Genomic DNA, 25725 nt, shown 5'->3' on the forward strand with positions numbered 1-25725 from the left:
TCGTTAATTTTGGAGCAGTGTACTTTTTTTTTGCATGGTGTTTCCAACAACAAACAAAGCCCAGAGCCGAAGACAGAGCCTGATGCTGAGGTTTGGAAAAAGCAAGCCGTCTCAAGAAAGCACTGTGAGCAATGTATCAAGGCGCCATGAATTTTCTTGCAATAGAAAAATGCAATGTCATGCCAAGATGGTTTTATGTGTTTATCGTTAATGTTACAGGATTTCCTTAAAGTTACATTCGTAGACAAGATGAGTTGATAGATTGCTTGAATTTATTTGGATAAAAAAACGGCAAGAACATGACAAAAAAACATGTGTACACAACAACAGGAGGTTAAACAATGGAATAAAATAAACCAAGATAGCAAACGAGAAAGAAAAACTGCACAAAATTATCCAAGGATAGCCCAAAAAGTCAATTACTTACAACAACAAAAAACGGACACAACAGAAAAAAGATGGATCATGGTAAAGCAAAGCAAGAGAACAAAGCACCAATTAAAAAATGGGAAAATGGAATAAATACGCTTCAAATGCAGTTGTAGCCTACAACACTTTTAAATAATCATTTCACTTGAGTGAATTTGTTTAATCAGTCAAACAAACACTATCCATTTTTAATTACCACTCTCTAATTACAAATTTGATTTTTGCCAATGACCCTGTTTTCTTGTGTGTATAATTTTTATCGGGAGTCCCACGGGTGGTTGAAAATTTAATGGAAAAAATCCATTTGGTTTTCAAATAATAAGTGACCGGGGCCAAGGCCATCTATAGGCCTAATGGAGAGCCAGTCAATATCACTATCAGTCACCTGTACAATTATTTTAGCATACACAATACATAGTACTATAATTGGCTTGTTTTTTGTTCATACAGTGCAGACAAAGGTTAGAGATACATGTATGAGACAGAATCTTAATGTTACTTCCTGTTTTGTTACTGACGGAATTATTAAAAGTAGTTTTGTTTTTCTGAGAAGCCCTTGAAGGGTTTTCGATCTTTGTGTGTACACAGCTCCTTGTTTTCTGTAGTCCCACATCCTGTTGTATTGAGCTTGTATCCTTCTCGATGATTTGAAATGTCAAGTGAAATAGAAGTTTAGGGGGTGTTTGCAATGATTGGTTAGAGACGAGGAGTGTGTTGTGACGATAATAAAATTGTATTTGTCCCTTTCACAGGAGAGCAATTTAGCAAGGGTCCCATGCTAAATTGTAGCATGGTTGTGAAATATTACAAAATGTACCTCATGTTAATGGACAACAATTTGTTCTACTGTCCAAGTTCTCTTTGCCAAATCTTGTCAAACATTGCCACATTTTACAACCATGCTAAAAACAAGCAAGGGACTCCAGTTAAATTGTTGTGTGAATAGCACTTTTGTATGCAGGGTTTTTGAAGTTGGATTTGTGTGTGTGTGGAAAGGATTTTGTCCCTGTCAGTTTCTCTGAATAGTTGACACAAAGGATCTCGCTAAATGTACGTCCATAGAATATTTGATCACGCTTATTGTCAACAAAATCGTGACGACAAAGAATTGGCAAAGGATGTCATTGGGTGAGTCAGCCTGCGGGTTGTCATGACAACATCCCGTATGATTGAAGAGCAAACTCGGCTGTGATCCATTGTATTACAATATTTTGTACACCCATCATTAGTTTCTTTTTTTTTAAAAGACGGACCACGTTTTATTTTAGAATGTTCTTGATGAATCATGTTCCAGAACCTTTGTTATTTTTAGTCGCGTAATAAAACATTCTACGGGAGGGAGGAGGTATTCCACCATGAGGAATTCAAATCCTGTTTCCCGCCGATGATGTAAAGATCTTTTTTTAGTAAACATGGACGTAAAACGTACTTTTCAAAGTCTGCCTTGTGAAATTTAATACATTCTTTGTGTCTTCGTCAAAGCCTTCATACAGTATTGTTAGTTTCCTTATTAGTGAGTATGACCTAGAAAAGGGGAAAAAAAATTGAGAGTGTCTTGGTTGACACAGCGCAAACAGGGGCTCCATCGGAGAATTTAATAGCTTCACAAACATTACCTAGGGGTTTTTCATTTCATCCATCTTCAATCTATTCCTAGATGTCCTTTGTCTTTCTCTGTGTGTAGAGGATGCTCAAGTAAATCCCGGGCTTTCTTAAATGTCAAATTCATTTTCATCTCTCCACACAAGGGTTTCTTCTTAGTATGATTGATTGTGCGTTATTCTCCTCTGACGCGACATGAAGTTATATTGTCCGATCGCTGGTTATTTCTGTCCGTCACACATACGTACATGTGTTGAGTTTGTTTTATGCGAGATATTTGATAACGCGTGAGGCAGTTTTATGACATTTCTTTTTGTGTGGCAGCGTGTAAACAAAATTTATTTTGGTTTTTAGTACATGTATTAAACAACTTACTGTAGGCTACCAGAAAAAGGTCCTTTATGATTAAAAACTTTATATATATTTTATATTAGCAGGCGAGCAGGCAACAGAGGTTGCCCCTTGATCATTGCCTTGGTGCCCTTTTAAATATTCAAATAGAATTGTAACTTCCTTATTGTAGTGTTATTTACCAAGGAGAAAATGCCTTGGTGCCCTTGCCCTTTCAAAATTGAGGCATTGGGCACTAGTATTTTGATAGGCCTTGAATTACAGGGAGGTCATGGCCTTCCTTGCCCTGGTCTTGGCCTTGATTTTCCAAAGGAAGTTCCCTTTTAAAGATGAAATGCTAGCCTGGAAAAGTGCTTTTTTGAGACTTCTTGGAGATTAGTGGGGATAATTTTTAGTTTGCTCTTTTGTACAATATCATTTTTGTTTAATGGAGATGACTTGTTTTGCAGTTCACCAGCACACAGTGCATCTATTCATTTTCATTTAATTTATTACTCTCTGCAGGTTGTGTGAATTCCATGTATGGTTTGTGGACTTGTGATGAGGGCGGCCATTTTATGCATTTCTGCACACTGAGATCATACTGGTGATAAACATAGCAGTAGAAAGGAAACGCTTGGAGAAGATCTTGACTAAATGTAAGTAGTGTAGGCCTATTAAGTTATTAAATGCATTGAGCAGAGACATGTCTGTTAATCAAATTGTGTTTTTGTTGTTGTTTTTTTTAGAGAGAAATGTCTTTTACAAAACTGTACAATTGTATTGTACATGTACAATACAATTGTACAGTTTAGTGGTGAATACAACATTTACAAAATTTGTGTTCATGCAGGTTCATTTGATTTCTGTTGGCAGATGGGTATTCGATGACACGTTGCTGTCTGGTGTATGTGATGACATCCAGGAATATTAGAAACACATAAGGGCCAAGAGAAAAGCTTCATCATGATATTGTAGTGTGATACATGACCAAACAGTACATTCAACACAATGTTATGAATGTACACTACCTTTTGCCAACCCATTTTTTTAAAAGATGATGCACGTAAATGTTTAAGTAGGCTGAAATAGACATTAATAGCACCTCTTTGGTTCAAGTAATTTGTTGATGCCATTCATTTAAAAGAGTGATAACAAAACGTATACCTTCCCTTTAAAAAGAGAATTAGAGTTCTTCATTGTGCACACACATACTAGGAAACATGGCAACGGTGGTTTGGAGTTCATAGGTCATTGTGTCGACCTACATTACAATCAAAAGTTATTGCTTTTAAATCAAGGACTTATTACATTCACTGGTAATGCTTGTTTTGTAAAAGAAGACTGTTGTTGGTATCGGATGTTTTTCTATGTCTTAGACTGCAGCCATGAATTCCCTGTAGAAATCTGTTTCCCGCCAATAAAATTCTTACGCTGGTACAGGTGAAAACGTACTGGTACTGTACACGTACTTCTTCTTGTCAACCACGTATCTTTATTTACTTTTTCATTTGTTTTAATCGACATTGTAAGCTAAACAATCGGATTAAATTAGGAAAGCAGTTAACACTACATGATGAAGGGGGATTCTGGATCAAATTCTGATTCATGAAATTTAGAATTGGTATTATTATTCAGTGACAAGCCAGCAGAACCCGCCCATTACATATTTCACTAGTCCATATTTCATTTAAAAATGGTAGTTTTCCCTTTAAAAAGTGGAATTACATGTATATATATATACATACTTTTTTGGTGGCAAGACAGTTTTCCCTTTCATTAGGGGACATGTCTATGATGGAAATTTAAATTTCTAACTGGAATATGTGAAGGGCCACCAATGCGAATGGCCGGGGGCATGAAAGAAATTGCCTCTGTTACCTTGGTGGCACCAAGCCTACTACACTGAACAAGCCAGTTGGACCACTAGGTAATTTTGACGTGCCCTCAGGTATTTTAACTGGCATTTAGCCAGCGGACCGCTGTTTAGGGTCAACGCTGAGAAACGTTCATGGAAGAAAGGGTAACTTCCTCGCTTACATGCCAGACATCAGACAATGAAACTGTTCAGGAAGTTTGTTTCCATTTCAAAACCTTTCAGGCTTTTGATTACGATTCACTTTTTTGAATTAATTTGTGAGCGCAGTCCCTGTAAATATTGTAAACGTTATGGTGGATCTGTGCACTTCCTGTACTAAAGGATGTGAGATGTTCCCCTGTATTTCCTTCCATTGGTCCTAAACTGTAAGTAAGGACAGATGAACTTTGATTAGAGTGAATTCAGAATGACTCCAGTTAGAGTCCCTCTCATTGTGCGGATTTCCTTTCCTTAGACCATGGCGGTTTCAAGGTTTATGCAGCTGGGAAAAAACCTGAACCCCATGTTTGAATCAATTTAGGCCTAAAAATGGAACTAAAATCACTGTCTTTGTACACAGTAGGTTGATGGATTCAGTCTTTTGGAAAAACCTGTAAACTTCATACTTTGAATCGATGTAAAATGTGTGAACTCTGAAATTACTGTAGGGTGATCAATTTAGTCTTTTTAGAAAGAAAAAAAAGCGAACATCAAGTCATAGAATCAATGTAAAATGCTCAAAACTACAATAAGAAATGTTGGTTGATGGATTCAGTCTTTTGGAAAAACCTAGCCTTATCCAAGGCTCTTCACGCAAGCACCCAGCTCTGAATAGCATTGGACGACGAGCTACACATGTCTTGTCACTGTACTGCGTACTTGATATACAGTACTTGATACCGTGGGGTGGAAGCATGGTTTTTTTAAAGGTTTTTCAACTTTGTACAACAAAGCCGAAACAGTTGCTGCTTCTTTTGTACGAGGTTGAAAAACCTTTAAAATCCATGCTTCGACCCCACTGTATCAAGTACTGTATAGATGCAGTTCGTCGTCCAACGCTATTCAGAGCGGGGTGCTTGTGTGAAGAGCCTTGGACAAGGCTAGGAAAAATCCCAACCTTGAACAATGTATTGCACCAATTTAGAATGTGTGGATTCTGAAATCACTGAGGTTGATGGGTTTTAAAAACATTACAGTAAATTTACAAATTTACAAATTTAAAAGTATAGTAAGCTCTTTGCGTCTGTGGATTTGGGAGATCAGGGCCCAATTTCTTGAAGCTGCTTGCGCAGAAAATGTTGTAGGATCATACCAGTCACAAATGGTACATGTAACATGGTAAAGTTTGGTTGGTAACCACCTTATTCTGGTAACCATATTTTGGTTGTGCTCACTCACTCACTCACCCACAGGCGGGCTTGAGTCTGGCTTTTCCAAGTAATTGGGTCTTGTTGTGCTAAGCATCTTTGTGTGCTTTTAAAGCAGCTCCATGACAATTGCTTTTATGAAGTTTCCATTCTATGCAGCAGTAGCTGACTACTGTACCACAGCCTAAAGCCCCTTTCACACGAGAGCAATTTAGCTAGGGTCCCTTGCTAAATTGTAGCATGGTTGTAAAATACTACAAAACCTTGTGTGAAAGGGCAACATATTATTTCTACTGTCCGAGTTCTCTTGCAAAATCTTGTCAAACATTGCAACATGTTATAACCATGCTCAAATTAAGCAAGGGCCCCAGTTAAATTGCTGTGTTGTGAATAGCACTTATGGTGATTCGACTGTATCTAAATGGCCTAGGGCAGGAAGAATTAGTAATGTGGCCTCATTGTTAAATCAAAATCTGTCTATAGTGAGAGTGATGTTGTATTGTAAAGCGCGACAAAGATTGGCGACTACATGACAACATTGGATATTGTCAGTAGTGTGCTGATAATCCTAGTCAAATAACAGTTCTTGGGTATTTCAATGAGCAAAATTTAACACAACGTAGAATAGTAAACATGTGAAGTACATGAAATTTGGTGCTACTTGTAGTGTACACATTGTGAAGGCAGGCTCGTATGCTTCGTTGAAAGGCACCAAGACACTTTCTCCTTGTAAAAAGGGCACCCTTCGAAGAAATTATAAATTTCTACTGTGCAGCACTTCAAGGGCACCAAGGCAATGAGCAATGAGCATGGAGGCAATCTCCTTCATTGTTTCCGTGAAGTACATGTAACAGGCCACGTACAAGTAAATAGCAAAACACAAACATGGCCTAGACCCGATTGTGTAATGAATGATGAATCTTATTATAATTAGCTAGATCCTGTATGAGCAATGATTGATGTAAACAAAACTGCGTGCTGACACACTTATATCTTCTTTTGTTGTCCTGGTAGTACCTTCACGTTCATTTCTTCCTGTCCTTCAGTAAGAACAGTGTATTACATGATCATTGAACTAAAGGGAACGTATTCCTTATATTCTTTTTAAACGTTGGATTGATTATAAAACTACCTGGACCCTGTAAAAAAAAATCATTTTAAAAGATGGTCCGTTGAAAATTCGGAGCAGTTTAGTCCATGCGGAAGAATAACCATTTTTTTTTTTTTTTTTTTTTTTGGGGGGGGGGGGGAGGAATAAAAACTGATATTGTCTATTACCACATTACTTTTAAGTGAAAGGATTCACAAATGCTTACGAAAGCTACACTCTAACCAAGTAAGGTTAATGTTAGGCGTTAATTTCGGGAGTGGTCACCAAACATACCTTCCCTTTAATTTTTAAACAGCTTATAATTAAAGTGGCCCACAATCCAAGTTTAATCCTCCGGGCTACAAATGCTGGCAACTCCGTTTATGATCAAAAAAAAATTCAGAAAGAAGGGTAGGCTTAAGTACATGAATTTATTCAAAGTGTCTGTTTGCACAACAGAGTTTTATGGTTAAAAAACATCCCAATTGAATTTTTTGATTTAGTCAAGGGTATGCCCGGACAATAAATCCAGTCTTTTTTTAAACCAAGCATGTATAATTAAGAAATAAATATTTTGTAACAAGATTTTAAATTGCTGTTCGTGTTGACATTTGTTTGCTGTATATTTGCAAGAGGTTGCACATTGTACCCTGTGTAATGCGTTTATCTTTAATTAAAGAACTTTGATTATGTGCATAACAAACAGTGTGATATCTCGTGGCAAATTCGACCAGCTTTTAGATGAACAAGTCCCCATTAGGTACAAATCATATCATTTCCCTTCTTATTTTTTTAAGTACTAAAAATCACAGTTTTCAAGAAATCTTGCAAAGTTCTATCAATGCATTATAAGCTTTATATATGACATTTCAAGCTTTTTTGTTATTGATGATTTAACTTGAATTTATTCTGTAAAAAGAAACAGGGCATAAATAAGTCTTCGACAGTTTTGGGTCTTTGTTTTGAAGTGTTAATGCAGCACACTTTTTATGTATTGTAATTATTTATTTATTGACCAAATCAACAGCGGATGAGCCGCCAATAATAGCCTATATTCTGACAGTTGAAGGACCCCCTCAATTGTTATGTTTCAGAAGATCCCCCCTCCCACCACTCATTAAAGTTTTCAGTTACATGTTGAAGAGTTCAACAACCTTTTCTTGTATTTCATGTCTGGTTTTAACACCCCATATGAAGATACAGATGGTACAATGTTTGATAAACTCAGCGACAGACATGGTTGAAGATTGTTAATTAAGTGACAGGTCAGAGGACCAAATACAGTAAATATCATGCAAAGTTGGGTAAAAAGTAGTGGGTTAATTAGTTAGGGATGGAAGTACAGTTTGAGGGCGGAGTGAATAACAGTATTGTGTTGAGGTACTGGGTCATGACCCTGACAAGAAAATTGTGAAAGCCTATAAAGATGATAATGGTACTTGTAGTAAACAACTGGGGAAAGGATTTTGTTTGAAGTGCCCTCCTTGATTAGAAATCAATAAAAGTAGGTCTAAAAACTTTGAATCTCCAAAGTTCAAGTGACTTTTTGAAATGTGTTTGGTGTCCACTTTAAATGCACTTTTTAAAACAATGAATTTAGTGTCTGGAAGGAGAGGAGGGTAGAAAGTCTAGCAGTATGTGCTTTGCAAACATCTTATGCTAATGCCAAAGTTGTCTGTAGTGTAGCATTGAAGCATCTAAAACATTTGCTCATGATTTATTGGCCATTGGATTGATAAATGGAGTCAGTGTCATTTTGAATTGTTATTTTACATGTGGATTCTGGTTGGCAAAGGTCTCGGGTTTAAAGGTAAACAGTACATGTAGGAGGTAACTAATAATTTTAACCAGTCTTTTGGGGGGAGACCTGGACATCTGTTATGTTCCTAGACTTGTATAGGACTACACTACAGCAAAGGAAACAAATCTCTGGAATGACGAAAAGCCTGGAGTTTTTTATTGAATAATACTTTGGCAACGTTCCAAAGTCAATGTTGTTTACTTTCATCAAACATTCTACAGGATGTTCTTGTTTATTACTCTGTGGTGCTGGTCTGGAATGTCCTGAAGGCAGTGACCTTCGTTATGTCCTTGAGCATGTGGGTGATCGGAGGTGCCCTTTTATCACATTCCCATCCTTCCTTCCTTTACAGCCAAATCCAAACCCACACATTTTACTCTAGAATTAACTTCGCCCATTGTCAAAACCCAAGCTACAAATCCATTTAGTCGCCGATAATGTGCTTTTCATTCACAGTCCTTGCAATATAATTTTCTCTCGTGAACAATGTACAAGCTCATGGTAATGTACAGGTGCAAGCTTCCAACTTGGAGGTCACAATCATAATAGTCTGACTCCTGGTGACCTTAAGCATGTGGACCCTGAGACGTCCACTCCGGGAACAAGACAACAAAGCACCTAACACCTTACAAGGAAACTGACACCAGCAAGGGATGCAAGGTTTTGCCCTGGTGTAAAATTGTCAATTAATGGGTCTCGTGCAAGTTTTGTTTTGCGCATTGGTTTCCTTCCTTCATGGTGTTACTAACACGAACGAACGCTGACAGTGCAAGGACCCAAGACAAAGTGATCACCATTCTGTACAAAGTTCTCATGTCCCCCAAGACGGAATATCTTTTCATATAATATAATTGTCCAATTTAACTTTTTATTGTGCGTGCTTATTACATTGTTGATGAAGACAGAAAATCTTATATAAATGAATTCACATTCTTATTTAAATGCACATGAAAGTGAAAGTTTGTGAACATGTCTATCCATTATCGTTAGGTCTACATGTAATGTTGATTTATGCATGGTTTGTATTTGCAGTACAGATTGCTCTAAGAATATAACTGTTCTGGAACACCATTGAGGCCATGGACCCTGTTTGCCCACTTTGTTATGGCTCTCCTTATCATCAACTGGCCTTATGTAATATCGACTAAAGAGAGCCAATGTAACACTAACAGCCTAACACTTGGGCTAGGCCTCTGTTGCCCTGGTCTTGCCTTTGATGCCCCTTCAGAAGTTCCTGGTAGACTTTTCCAATGAAAGTGCCCTTTAAAAAAAGAATGTGACCTTGCCCTCTCAAAGATGAAACCTACCTGTTGTCTATTATGTACAAGTTTACCTACGTGCAGTAATACATGCAGTTACTATGTAGGTACATGTAATACTATCTTTATGCATAAATGCAACCTTGATCTTTGACCCTTTCAGCTGTCAGAATTACATGCACAGCCATTTTTTGACATGAAACCTTTATGCGTGAATCAATAACGTTGAATTTCCCATTGGCAAGAGCACAAGGTCATGTCATAAAACCATGGAGAGTTTTTTCAGTCCAAATTTTATTGTACTGTGAGGGTTTTGTTTTGACTAGAAAGATCCATGCATCAATAAATATGGTCTGTGAAAATCTTTCTTTTTTTACGAGTATCATATTTTACTTTTATTTGTTTACAGTGGTTTTTTCGGTTGATCACAAAATGGTACAAGCGATTGTTTATATTTCCCACTAGAAATGAATGTATGAAATATTTCATAAACAGTGCTCAGGACATTTCACCAGTTTAATTTTGGGCATGCCAAATTTTGGATTTCTTTAATTACAATACATGATAGCAAAGCTATGTGTGACATTTCTACCTACATGGTCAAACCATAATGACTTTGTGCATTTAGACCGTATGGTCTCATGTCTCATTGTGACATGTCTATTTGTAAAAGGCACAAACTAAACACGCAAATTACAGTCGGCATTGTATTTCCCGATAAGAAAACATTGCTCAGTTGTGTAGCATCAGCAAACAGACCAAGAAGGCGAGCATATTTAGGTGCTTTTGTGCTGTGCGAGGAGGGAGTGTACATTGTATGTGCCAGAAACTGTAAACTTTCATGGACGGCGAGTGCATTCTTCATCTTTAATGTTATTTTTGTGTCTGTCTTTTCCATTATGTCTTTCGCCGGAGGGGGTTTGAGGGGGGGGGGCTGACTGTGCCAACTAAAAGTGGGTTACATTTATGTGTACATAGTAATCCACAGTTACATCATCTTTATTGTGTTCCTATTATGGGTTTGTGGATACGCCCAGTGCATTGACTCCGATACCTCCAGCTGACAATAGCTGGGATTACCGGGAAACGTTTGCTTTTTGTTCAGGTGGGAGCTCAGCAGAAAATCCATAATTGGAAAAATCGAAACGCTCACATGAATGTTACTAAATCGATCCAGATGAACCCTCAGACCACATGGCTGGCTGGTAAAATACATCAAAGATAATTTTTAGAAAGACTGGAGCCAGATATAAGTAATAATATTTTTTGAAACTACTTGTAGGTCTTAAAAGGATGGTCATCAAGTGTTTGGTGTTAATCAACTAAAGCCCAGTTCAAACTTCCTGCGATGCGATGCAAATTTGACATGAATTTGACGTGAATTTGATGTCACAACTCTGTTTCCGCTGCGATATTCGCAAGAGAGTTCAGCACAACGCAACTGCTGCGAATTATTCATAATAATCAACATTCGTATCGCATTCACATTCGCAGGAAGTATGAGCTTGGCTTTATGCTGATTTATTGAGCACATTCTCAAGTAAAGATACAATTTGAAAGTCACCTGTGAAAGTTTCAGCAGCTGACCAGTGTCTACTTGTTTTAGAAAAAACTAACCTGCTGTATTTTTTTCAAGAATATTCTGTCAATATAATGAGTGGACTCTGGATACTAGATAGTAGGGTAATGGGTATTTCTAAGCTGTGCCATGCGTCGTTTGAACAAATAGATGTTTGAACAAATAGATACATGTACCATTCATCCTGTGTATGCCTACATGTACATGTACCGTAATTTCGTCCAATGTGTCTGGTAATATTTGTTGACGTCAGCTCTACTTACATAAATAGTCAAATCATTGATTTTCACTTCAATCATGTTATTTCAAGGTGGATGTAATCTTTGTATTAACAAAAATTAAACGATTTGTGAGATGTGTCCTGGGTGTTGCACAAACATTGAAAGTGGTTCCTGTTTATTTTTTTAAAAGAGGTAGGACACTTTTTGATTCCTCACTCTTCTTCCTCACAACCTAAAGCCAATTCCCAAGGCAGTATAAACCCCACTGCCAGCCCATGTTTGTTTCATGCTTGAGGCAATTTTCCTTGGATAAGTTAACATTATGTATGCCATTCCCAGGGTTGTCTTGCTTGATAAAAAATTTCAAGAATGAGTAGCAGTTTCCTTGGGAATCGGCCAGGTTTAGTAACTGTGAAAAGGTTGACCAAACTTGACTCGATATTTCCCAGATAAGTGGTCCAGTTTGAAGGGGGCTTAAATTTATTGTGAGCACTGTGCGTATATGTACGTACAATATGAGCTCTTTTTTCAAATCAGTGATCGCTGCAAATTTTTGAAGAAATTTATCTTGTCATCTTATTCCTGTACTGTCTAGATACGGCCCCGGAGTATAGACCTTTATCACGCTCTCACCATCTTTGTCATGTTCCCTGTTTCCATAACAGTAATGAATGCTAACATTGCACCAGACTATTCGTCCAGCCTCAGTTTGGTTACAATGAGTTGGAATGGAGTAAAATCAAGACGGCCACACCGTGATAAAGGTCTATACTCCCACATTGGTTACATAATAACGCCTTCCTGTAATTTGAATTTTGGAACTTCTGCCTTTAGATTGGACGACATTATTAGATTGTGTGTTTCATCAAACCTGATGGCTGCAAATTTTCTGCAGTGGGTTATAATACATCGTGTTTTAATTAAAATTGAATTACTAAGTCAGTCAAGAATGCAATTAGATTGAATGTGTGTGCGCGCTCTGTTAATGGCGTTCATGTAGATGATTAATTTAACATAGATGGCTACAGTGTATGGTCAGTCAGTTCATTTCTACAGATGGTGGTGCTTAGTGGCTCAGGTCCTTCTAAACCTCTCTCCTAGGATGCATTTATGAAATTCTCACACTCCAATCCAGAGCTGTGATGTAATCGCGTGCTTGGACAATGTAATAACAGCGTCCTTGTGTTGGATTGGTATTATGCACAATGGGACTTCCATTACGTTGTGTACTTCCTTTATTAAACCGTGGCCATACTGCGTAATTGTGCAATTTATGTATTCATGAATAACCAGCTGTGATGACCAAGTGTTGTCAGAAGCAATTAGTGACTGGAATATTATGTGAACATGTACACATTCTTTTGTAATTCCTCCAACGTGTGCGCTGATGAATAAACTCACTGGAGAATTTTTTTTATTTTATGAAAACCTTTTCTTTTTTTACACCGCTTTACTCTGTCAATAAACCTAGATACACAATTGTGTGTTGTTTTTAGGTTTGGAGTTATAAAATGTTTTGTCTGATAATGACACTTTATCTGTTTGGTTTCACCGGTCAAAGTTCCATGTTTTATGTCATAGCTTGACCTTTTATCTACATTTTGTTTCTCGCTTGCATTTATTGGAAGTATCTACTTCTTAACTATCCATGGATATTTTAGTAAGCCTAAATATGTATACAATTATTTAAAGTGTCTGAAAAGGTCAACAATCATTTTTTGAAAAATGACATTTGAGGTTGTAAAATGGTCCATATTTCAAAGAAGATGCCCTATGTAGTAAGGACTGTTTTCTTGAGACAAAAATCTTTAAAGTTTTACAATGTGTTATCTTTATCATTGTTGTGACACTCTTAACACAGAATTCTACACTTATTATATTCATGTAGCAGTCCCCTGGCTTTTTCACTTGGGCATAGCAATTTTCCTTTGGTAAGGGGCACTGTAAGGGGCACTGTAAGGGACACTTAGATGTGGGTTATTTCAAGGCCGGGGCGTAGATGTACATGTGCAAGCAGAACAATCAGAAAGACTTGACGCACATCTTTTAAAAAACCTAGAATTATAACATTTAACTGGTAATACATGTTGTACTGTAGGCCTAACTTGTAGGAATGTCTGTGCGGTTCATCTTGAAAATGGATCCACCCTAATTCCCAGTCTCCATTTTCGCAGTGAGGGAATTCGATGCCAATAATTTGTGGTTATGAGGAGCTGTACTCAATCCAGACTGACTAGCAGGAGAGAGTGTTTCTCGGAAAGGTGATATTGTGGTCAGAGACGCAGCAGCCATCTTGGTGACCTCGGGGCAAAATTATTCCAGCAGCTTGAAAGGTTCACTCACTTCAGTGCACTTTGCCTGAGAGAGAAAGAGAGCCTAATGCAAGAATCCAGACCTTACCATTCACTCAAGGGGAATAATTACCCCCGTAGTTTCAATGGAGACTCGCCTGACAAAGAATGGATGAGAACATGTCAATGCGTACTTTTTTACCATTAATTTTAAAACGCATTTGGTGATTCAAGTTTATTTTTAAGTCTTGCAGAGCATGGAGAGAGAGACCTAGGGAGAAATCAATCTGAGTTGTACATGTGTTAAAGAGAAGTGAGAGAATAAAAAGCCTGGGCTGTCTTGCCTAAGGTGACCTGTGACCTTCCTTAGCTGCATGCATTCTGCATTTATATTCTGAGTAAACAAACTAGCTTTTGTTATTTCAAGGGGACATCTTGGCATGGTAGCTCAGGGACAGCTTTGGAAGTTCACAGACTTCATTCTCAGTGGGCGAAAAACATCAAAACTTCCATGGCAACATTTACTAGCTAGTTCCAAGTATTTTTATGACTTATTTTCGGGTGGTCTTTATTCTGTCAATTTCTTGACCACATCAGTTTCCGTTGTGGTTTATGTACACGATTATTCAGTCAAGTCTGTTGGTTCTAGTTTATTGCTCCATGGTTGGTTTTGCAATGCATACTAGCTGAGTAAATTTGAACACATGATAATAAATGTGTACACTGTTATGTTTACCAAGTATGACAACTGAGTCTTTGCTGTCATAGAGAAAGGACATAATTTGACAATTTCTGGATTGAAAACTTGATGCACACTCGGCAGGTTTGGAGAATCTTTTACACATGTTTCATCATGCGATATAATTATATTTTGTTAGTTATTTTTCAAAAACACTAGAATAGAACAAACATGCTGTAGTAAATGCGCTTTATTTTAAACAGATGCTGCAGTCTTCATGTTGCTCGAGGCATGTTTTTTCCCGATATCTATTTATAGAATAGAATGGGAACTAGCATTCATAAAAAATGTCTGAATGTTTATTATTTTTGTCATTGTATTTGTCATACAGTAAATGTGCATGTATTGCTGCATGTATTGCTCAACAGCACAATATCAATTTATTGATTTATACACTGGATATTAATTCACGCGGAATATTCCAATAAAATTTCGACTGGGTAGTTGCTACATGTAAGTTGCCAACTCTCCCTGTTTTTGCAAAAAGTTCACTTAAAAAATAAAAATACATTTTCTTGTTCTGATTTAATTTAATAGCCCCTGATTATGGAAACTCGATTGACCGAATTCTAAATATGTTTCCCTGGTAGTTGTACAAAATCTCCCTGCTTGCAAGATGCAAATTTTGGCAGCTCCGGCCTGTGAGGACTGCTAACGGTATACGTCCATGTAAGAGATATTCTGACTATGCTGTACGGCTTGAATAACAAATTCTTGACCCTGTCTACTCAACAGACCATCCCAGTCATCACTTGTCCAGATTTCCTGTTTTTCTCTGAAAAAAATTCACAGCCGCTAAAAAAAAAAAAATCCATGGCAGAGATGAGGCCGTTGCCCAAACGAGTCAATTTCCTTTGAAGCCAGAGTTGTCTATGCAACGTGCATGCCTACTAAGTGGCTTTGTTACGAGGCGTGGTGGGAGATTGAAGCCAACGGAAGGACAACCATCTGTTGCGGGGAAAGGAGACGAGGAAGGCAATAATTTGGGGATATTTGAGGAGTCGGGAATTGGCGGGTCATTTTCATTGAATGTTGGGCTCGTTGTTAAATCCTCGTTCGGAATTTATCAGGATTTTTATGGCTTAGGTGATGGGAGTATACCATCAATCATCGTGATGTAAACTGACTTTGTAGGTTTTGAATATTTAAAAACAGATATCGTTCAGGAGGCATAAATCATTCTAATCTATTTAATATGATCCATGGTACATTGTCTGCATAAAACGTGCATTATTACGGCTTTGTTTTATGGCATTCTTAGGCCAAGTTAAGATAAATGGTTACAGGTGCATTCAGTACGCCACATAACTGATTGTCATATTGCTTTTATACAATGTATTTTAATGAATTAAAAGATTTATTTTTACATATCAAAAATTATGTTTGATGTAACATCATACATAATGTTGGATTTGTAAAAGCGAATCTTTTAATTCATAATCTTCAACAATCCAGATGAACTTATTTAATGATCTAACAATGTAGTTTTAATCATTCATACATAAACAACAGCGCGAGGATATAAACCAAGCGTGAAGTGATAGAAGATCCCATGTTGAAAATTGATAACCCTGTACAAAGGAAATCATGTTTCAGTACAGTCATTCAGTGACCTATAAACAAGATTCCTTTTGTACAATAACAGTCAGTGAATGTCTGTCTTTCAAACATGGGGTTGATGTAGGGATTATGCAGAATGCATCAAGCATGGAGCTAGCTATATAAAGGGTCTAAGATCATTCACATTGTGACTTACTAACTGTCACTCCCTATTCAGAGGACAAACACACAAGGGGGGGGGGGGGGTGGAATTCACAGGAAATGCTAAGATTATTGATTACCTACTTTAATTTGGTTGGGTTCCCATTCTGTTTGTATTACATGCTTTACCCTATTCAGTGCTTTCCAGTGTCCCTCAAACCACTGTAGAACATAATTATGCACAACCTGTTTGTAATGCAACAGTCAACATGACCTTGCCATCACTACACAAACATACACAAACCTGTGAAAGGAATGGATTATCAAGCAGACACCCCCTGGTTGCTAATGGACCGTGCCATTCCAATGTTGTCCTACAAGAGACAAATCTATTTCTGGGGTTACGGAGGGGTGGATTTTGTATGGTTTCAAATTTGTATGATTCTTTCACCACTCATTCCAGATGGACAGAAACATTAAATTGTAACTTGTTTAAAATTTACATGAGGAAACATCAAGGGAACTTTTAATACCGAGGTGAACCTTTTCAAGGGTGAAAACAATGATACTTTGTTCGCAGACCTCTGAGGGCAATAAATGGAACGGTCTAAAAACATGTACATGGGTCCATGTACCATGCACTTGCACCTGCGTTTCAGCAGTACATGTGTTTAATAGAGATTCTATACTGTTGTGTGTGTTTGATGTGGAGAGTGTATTCTAGTATTGCTCAAAAATAAAATGGTACGAATCTGAATACCCGTGTGCCGAATTATTGTAATACGTTTTGTATACATTGAGGAGACAGAGCACTACAACACTCTATCCTGTACTCTTCTTCACTGACTACATGTATTGCGACAAAATTGTTGTCACTACCTGAGCATCTACGTATTTTTTCCCTCTACTGTTTCGTAATAACAGATAAAGAACTGCTGAGAAAGAGATACATATTTGACAGCTCTTGGTGTGGACACATTCTGCGATTATGAATCGGTAAGTACATTTAAAATTGGTTTTCTTCCCATTTGGATAAAAGCCGCTAATTATCAATAAATATAAACCGTGTTTAGGGAAAGCACACCGGCATATTTTACTAGTTTGCTGTCAGTAATTATTGATCTACAAGGTTTGAATATTGAGCGTTTAAACTTGTTTCTGTTGGATAATTTCATGTGTTCCATAATGGCCTTGTGTTTGCTTTTTATGGTTCTGTTCCAAGGCCCAGAATTATGTGATTTGACATTGAATGTGTTATTACTTTTAATAATTTGTTTGACATTGGTTTTCAAAGTATGGGAGGGTTTTATAAACAACAAGTATGCCTATCTTTGTCATTGGACATTTTTGGGGTACACTACGTACAGAGACAGACAGCTCTTCAATGAGTCCTTGTTTTTTGTAATACCATTCATATAATTTTGTCTAATAAATGTAATATGACTCAATCATGCTGGTATGTAGTTTTAAGTATCTGGTGAAGGCCACTTATTGCCATATTTCTATCTTAAGCAGAAACAAACAGTATTTTAAATAATGCGGTTGGCAGTTTCACTGTTTTTTTTTAATGTGAGAAGCATGTTAGGATAGTATTGTAGGGCACACTGTACGTTGTACCAGTTCATTTCATGTCAAGGATATTTCCAATTGACATGTGGCAAATGTATAATATTAGAAAAACATGTATTTTGTGAGAAACAGGGAAGCTGGTTTAGATTTCTAATCTCCATAAAATAACACTCTTGACTTCTCTTGACATTATGCTCCATCCCCCTCCCCCTCCCCCCCCCCCCAAAAAAAAAAAGAAAACCAACATTGGCCTGCAAATTTAAATTCTTGGAATGTTGTAGCAAAGCAGTAATTCTGGTTAAGAGTTGCTGCTAAAAACAGGTCAATCAAACTGTCCAATATTCAGGGATTAATATTCGATTGATTATCAGTAATTTCTCTGATAAAACCGCAACCTACTGAGGGGTATGTGGATAACAGGATACGCTTTGTAAGTCAAAAACTGTGCACGCCTTGAATAAATGGTTCCTTCAACTACCAACATAAAGTCATTCTGTTCTGTGCGTCAATTTAAGATTTCTACATTATTCTGTTTGGGGAAAACAGATTCAAAAGAATGTTATGTTTTCAATCTGCTTTGTCGTTGAATATCATTGACAATAATTATAAAACTAAAATACATGACGGACAATGTATACTGGATGAGCATGAAAAGTCTATTATTAAATAAAAATACATTGGATTTGTTTACTTATTATGAAATCTTCATATCCGCATGCCGTCGCCCTTTTTATGAATAATAAGTAACAGTTCATAAGGACCTGTATTGTATGAAAAGCAGGACAACAAATAATTATTGACTCTGTGTTAACCCAGTGGTATGTGTCATGCGTGTTGGCCAGCGAGATACGATGAGTAATAGGCATGGGTTGTGTCGAGCTGGAAGTCTTTAAAGTTCAAACCTTGTCTTATTTTTGGTTTATCAGTGAAGGCAAATTGTGATAGAATTTTATGTGAAACTAAACAACACCTTAGGTCCAGCAAATGTTGGTAACGTCAGTTTATGCCTGCCAATGTCATTGATGCCCGCCACCACCAGAGAACGGATGTGGTTTTTTAAGAGATCGCTTTAAAGGGCAGTGTTGAATAATTCCATGCCATAACAACTACCCAATTGATGTTACCTTTAAAAAGAGTTCTCCTCAGGAGTGCAAAATGTTAGTTTCACTCTGATGTTCCTGTTTACATTGGGATGTTATTTCTTAAGGGTCTGCTGTGTGAAATAACAAGAGTCGTCATTTAGTGAGACAACCTGGCAACATTTTTAAGATGACATAACAGTGCGTAAATGATGAACAAATCTTTGGAAACTTTGCCCTTATTCAAATCTAATTCTATCTCCATGATTTGATTGATGGACTAAATCTCCTTGATTGCAAGATGCAAATGTTGGCAGACTTATATTATACTAATTTTAGAACATTAGCTATTTCTTGAAGAGGCAAAGTGACCACAATAACGTTTTTTAAGAAAACATATTTCAATCTGTACCAGACTCTTGATATGGCATTCATTGTGTCTTGTGGTAGTACATTTCCACATTCCCAATATTTTCAGTATGCTATTCAGTTCATCACCAGATTATTTCTAAAACCTTGAATGCGGTTTTTTTATTTTTTATTTAAAGTCCATGAGTATGGGTATTGCACAATATTGCCAATGATGAATTTCCCTTGCTTGGTGACATCTGGCAACGGAGCACTGTGGGCAAAGTATATTTTGCTTGGGTGGGTGAGCTTCCTGCAATATGGATGCATAACACGATGTGTACCTGCAGCCGATTTCACAAAATGCTAGGATTAATCTATCTTAAAGTCTGCATGCTACAGTGCAGGGTTGGGACTCATCCTAAGTCCTAAGATTAATCTTAAGTTGGGAAGAGTTTGGTGAAATCGACGACTGTACACTCAAAATCAGCCAATGCTAATCTGGGAAGTACACTTAATTTGTTTATCAAATCTGTACCTAGGCCTATACTTTTCATTAAAGGGAGCTTATACCTTTGGTAATTACTCGAATGACCATGAAAACTTACTTTGTAAGGAGCAATGGAGAGCTGTTGATATTATAAAACAGGGTTGGAAAAGACTCCCTTCGGAGTGATGTAGTTTTAGAGAAAAGGGTAAATTTTCACCCAAAATTTGAATCTGACTTCAAGCATCTGAAAGCACACAATTTTGTTTTCTCATCATGACATGTTTTTATGAAACCTATTACTAAATGTAAACACATTGTTTTGTGTGTTTCTTCTCAAAACCAATCCAATACTTGAGTTTGAAATATAATTCATTCATTTGTCATGATCATTGGTACAGTGTGTTCATTAGATTCAGTGAATATTAACCCAAACTGAGAAAGTTTTGGCATTGTCGTCACTTTATGAAAAATTCACACTGCATAGAAAGAGCTTTCATATATAAGCAAAAATTCAAGCAGAAAACAAATTTTTGTTTTCATGTTTTTTGTTTATATTTCATTATTCCGGATGACCCCTGTACAATATCATGTTGACAGATTATTTGTTGACCATTGTAAACAGGGAGTGTTGACACCAGATACCCGTTTTCTTGGAAATATATTTGAGCCTTTGATTAACGCCCTATGGGACTTCTCATACTCGACCAGTAACGTGACACGCACAATCTACATGCAGGGCTGCATTACTGTCTTAAATTTTCCATTTAATTAGCTTCCAAATGATGTGACATTTTGAAACACTACTGGCCTGTCTGAGTTAACTCAATTGTAGTGCTGCGTTTTGCATTATAATTTATACACTGAGAAAAAATACAGGACTTTATCATAAGAAAATTATGTAAATTCTTGTCGTAATGAAGTTTTTTTTTTTTAATCATGCCTAGCAAAAGTACTTATGTTTTACTGGTGTGTGGTTTCATAAGAAATATTTTGGAATGGCAACACGTGTATACATACAACCTTTTTAAATCATTTATTTGTATGGTTATTTTTTTATGGGGCACAAGTTGCCCTGTGAATAGTGTAGGTGGACTATACACAAATACCTTGATCCAAAACACATTTTCCTGTGTGGGCATATTCACTCTTGATTTTTGGCGTTATTGCAAGTCAAATTTATTGTATAATCTACATTTAGAAGAATTCAAACATTTAAAGGATTCCAAAAACCAAAGGTATACAAACCCTATAACCTTGAGTTAAAAAAAAAACCTGAAAGCTCATAGTGAATTATGTCATGGATAATTTAACCATGGTTTGTTCAAGCCTTTCTCTATGGTTTAAGCAATATGGTTGCATCAGCTGATTTGGTTCTGGGAATCATCACTTCAAAAGAAATGGATTGTTGTTTGCATTCTTATGAAATAAACCAAGTGACAATTAAGGTATAGGAAGACTCAGCAGACAACAACAGTTTTATGTATACACGCTAAGATGGTTCCCACTCAAACAGCATTCACAAAACCACTAATTCACATCAGAACAAATCCCCTCCTTTTGTTTGCGACTGGAACCCTTTCAGTTACGGATCTATCGTGACAAAAAGCCGTTCCTTAAGCAGGTCTGCTAAAGTTTGAAGAAGAAAAACCGTATTGAGATGGGATGGATTTTAGAGTTGCAGTACTGCACTGCCAGTGGATGCAGTGCTGTGTTCACAATGTGTTCACTTGTGAACAAAGGATGCCATCAGACTTGGTGATTCCTGCTTGGTGTGTTTTTTGTGTCCCTGTCTGACCATTGAATGGTCTGGTTATTGTGTCCGTTGAAACTGGGGCAAGGTTTCATGTGAAGGGTCTGCTCAGATGTTTACACTACCAACTAAAGAGCTTTGCTCAACATTTGTGGATTTAGGTGTTTTTTTTTTCCTCGTTTTTTTTCTTTTTCTTTTCACAATGCCCTTTGTTCAGTACCTCAACATGCTTGGAATGTGTACACCCTGATAACGAACTTTTAAGGGACAGCCCCGTAGCGTCCCTTTAAAAAGAAACTACACACCCTCTCTTGTGGTTTTACTTTGTGGTGTTCATATCTTTAAAAAAATACTCTGATAGTGATGGCAGTGATGCATACAAATGATTTTGTATTCATTTTGTTGTTGGCTGGTCCGGCCGTGCATAGAGCAAGGGTCCGTGACAGTGATGAATGAGTTTAAGCTGCAGTAATAATCAGATACAATTCAAAAGGTCATTCTTGTAAAGAAAACTATGGAAATGATTTGCCCTAAAAACAGGTTTTAGCGACCTGTAATGCTAAATTGATGCTTCATTGGTGCTATTTAATGGTATTTAAGATTCACAACTGAACACAAAACACTGATACTCAGAAAACAATTTTGTGAATTGATGGCGTACGTGTAGGGCTACATGTACATAATGTAGACCGAATCTACCTGGTAATTTATGTATAGGGCATGGTTGCTTCGAATGCCAGTTGATGTTTATGTGACGGTAACCATGGATCAACATGAAACATGCTGATTGCAAAATGACTGTAGGATTCAACAACCAGTTTCTTTTACCCATTAATTCCTCTTTTACCCATGAATTCACATGCATCAGACATACTGTACGTGTACTGTATTTTGAACACAGAGTTCATGTCATGCTCGCAGATACATGGTTACATGTAGCTGAGCTGAAACTCACTCTGATTCTGCAGAAAGTCCCCTAAAAATAAACATGTTCTGATGAATAATTTTGAAAATCTCCAGGCTGATTAAAGAAACTTGTTCCCTATTCAGTTGAATTTTTAAATATCCACATTGTTATCTCTGTGCTTGTTGTAATAAGTTTCCCTGATGCAAATCTTGGCAGCTGTTCATGTACTAAGGTCTACACTACAGTGTAGTATAATCACCAAATGACTCAGCAAAATACAGTGTGTTTTTTGTTGTTGGTACTATCCATAAAAATGGAAAGTACCATCTCTGTAGTATTGTATCGCATTATCCTTCACTTGCATGAAGTAGAATACATACTTTGCCAATAACACGTCATCCCCTCTTCCTGAGAGAAGGGCAAAGTCACTAAGTAAGTGTCTGTCGTGAAAGAAAAAAAAAAGTCTGGAAATTTGCCGATTGTGTTCTCAATTAATTCAGATTAGTTTCATACCCGTACATTCTATTTATTAGCCCAAGCAAAAATACACAGGTTGCAAGTTTAATTTTTGTATAATTTATTTATTTATTTATTCTGATTTGTACATGTCTTTGGGCAAATTAAAATTAATCCATCTACTTAAAAGTGGTTTCTAAATTTTTAGTGAATCATCAATTACTTTTTTTTAAACCACACAACGTTGCACTATTGTGGGCTCTGCACCTTATGGTTTGTGTTAAACCACAAATATTTATCTGCTGACTTTCATGGGATGATACAGTGTAGGCCTATACATGGAGGCCATGTTGCTCTGGTTAGGCCTTATTGCCCCTTCAAAAGTGTCCCAGAGACTTTAAAGATTTTCCAATGGAAGTGCCCTTTGCAAAATGACTATGCCCTCTCAAAGATGAAACACAAGCAGCCGATTTCACAAACTTTTACGCAACTGCGTAAGTCCATTTGCGCTATGTTTATGGCGCAACTTACGCCATAATGGTTGCGCAAGTGGAGGTACGCATTTGGGTAAAGTTTTGTCGAATCGACTGCTTGGCTTATTTTGTTTGAGATACATAAAAATGTATCAGTTGTCTACTTTTGACATGCAAGCCCTTACAAGATGAGCCTCAATGACATGTACACTAAATGATTAGGTCATAACCTTTGGATGTTATTTGTACAAGTTCGTATGATTCCAAAGGTTTGTGTTGTTCCTTTCTAGTGTAAATAGAAAAAGAATCTAAAACCATTATCAGGTCTTCCTGAGATATCAAAGGTTCTATTGATCAAAGATGATAAGAAGGGTTTAGTTATAGGTTTGGCAAAGTTCTTGGTAAAGTGAACAACTACATGTATTGTACTCCACATAATCCTAACTAGTTCAATTAATTTTGGTTTCTTGTTAGTATGGAAAGCAATGTCTAGTGGTGACGACATCTGCACTGTAATGTGGGTCGTTAATGGGTTTGAGTCCCATCTGAGGTTCCCATGCAATTTCCCCCCTCTAGACATGGAATGCACGGAGCATATATTATAATCATGCATGAAGGGCAGATCCGAAATGGATGTCCCATGACCAAGCCTGTTTTTTTTTTTATTGGAGGCAATGAAAAACTTTTGAGAATACACGTATAGCAGGCGTCCAGTTGTTTTCCATAGATTGTTGTCGTTGCTAGGAAACAATGGCCTTTAGAGTGGAACAAACTCTATCATCTCAAACGTCTTCTATCACCCTCCAATGCCCTTGGTCATTTCCTCGATGTCCCTTTAAAAAAAGAAGTAATTTAGAGACCTTTTTAATCCTGTAGTATAGAGTTGCCCATGTAAACTGACTTGCGTCATACCCGATGCAACATTACATCATTTGTTGTTGTATGTATTTTTCCATACAAAACCTGTAGTAATAACTCTGAAACAATCGCAGTTCCTTGTAGACTTGCACAATGCACATTCTCTTTCATTTGAATGTCAATCAATGAAAATATAACTTTTAAAAACAAGTAATTACAGTAATGAAAGTATTAATCTTTGTCCTTCTTGCTAAAGGTTAGGGACTTCATTTGAAGTGCAAAGAAGTAATTATAAGAGGAAATTAAAATGGAGGGAAGAAAGGTACAAGTGCAATCGTTTAAAATTATCCAAAATTGTATTTTAATTTAATTTGAGTATTGAAGTTGAATACATGTATAAGATCTTGCACTTCATGTTCATGTTTTAGCTATAGTTTACGAAGTATCCTTGTTTGTGTAAAGCCTTGTATGCATTCCTTGTAGAAATCATTTAAAGAGGAAATTTAACAAGGTATGTTTTGGAAGCTAGTTTTGGGATACAGAAATTATGCTTGACTCATGTTTTGTTGATACACACATTTGTGATAGATTACAGTTGGCAAGAGCATGAGCGTGCCAAGAAAGAACATTTTTGAGCTTTTGAGAAAGAACCTGCTTGGATCCAAACGTCATGCCATTAACTACATGTAGCAATGGCGGCACAGCCATGGCAGTGTGTAGCAGCATGGATCGGTCTATACTAATGTGGTCATGCAATTTTCAGCATCGGATGATGTATACCAGTAACAAGATGAAATAAATGGAGCTGCAGGAACTCCAATATTCATATAAGCAGTAATCAATCTGAATTCTCAATATGAGAAGCTGGTCCTACATATTGTGTACTCTTTCAGCGCCATGTCCTTGATGACCAGTGGAAATTTGATCCAGAAATCATTATTCTTTTGGAGTCACCAGGGAACAAATCAAATTTTGAATAACTATTCTGGCAAAGCCTGGGGCTACGATACATCAGTGTGGAGTGCTTTTTCTGTAAGCAAACATCTTTTGGAAAAAAAGATTATTTGGTTGGGCTTTAGTTTGTAAAGGTCATGTAGTGTGAAATAATTTTTAAGTTGCGGCGACGAAATAAATTGATAAAAGGTTGATTTAGAAATGCATGCAAAAAGCTGTCCCCTCCATGTTTATGATTTTACACAGTGAGATGTAATCGAAAATGGCTGCAAAATTATGCAGTCTTTCATGTTCAGTTCAGTGTACTGTTCATACGTGTACATTGTTTTTTAAACAAAAATTAACAAATTTTGTCATCAACTGCCAAGTCGCAAGTAAATTTTCATTTTAAAAACAGACAGGCAATTTTGTGCAGTCTTTCAGGTTTCCTTCAAAACTCACACAGCGCTAAGAGTTTTGACTGATTGTGTTTGAAGGATTACAAACATTCGATCAGCTGTCTTGTTGCTCATCTTCTCTAAACCTTTCATTTATACCTGCTGGATTGAAAACTATTGGAAATAAATTGGCTTGA

At 37.0% G+C, this 25725-nt stretch overlaps 1 protein-coding gene across 2 annotated transcripts in view; it reads left to right on the top strand.

The window, feature by feature from the left end:
• LOC117288998 (ankyrin repeat domain-containing protein 11-like) overlaps nucleotides 1-25725 on the top strand; it is a 72861-nt gene that overhangs the window by 8137 nt on the left and 38999 nt on the right. For both annotated transcript variants that reach the window (XM_033769882.1, XM_033769883.1), the window contains exons 2-3: nucleotides 2887-3020; nucleotides 17192-17263. The gene's annotated coding sequence lies outside the window, so the exon portion shown is untranslated. The remainder of the gene's footprint in view (nucleotides 1-2886; nucleotides 3021-17191; nucleotides 17264-25725) is intronic.

This window comes from Asterias rubens, chromosome 4 (genome assembly GCF_902459465.1).
Source record: "Asterias rubens chromosome 4, eAstRub1.3, whole genome shotgun sequence".
In the NCBI taxonomy this organism is placed as follows: Eukaryota; Metazoa; Echinodermata; class Asteroidea; order Forcipulatida; family Asteriidae; genus Asterias; species Asterias rubens.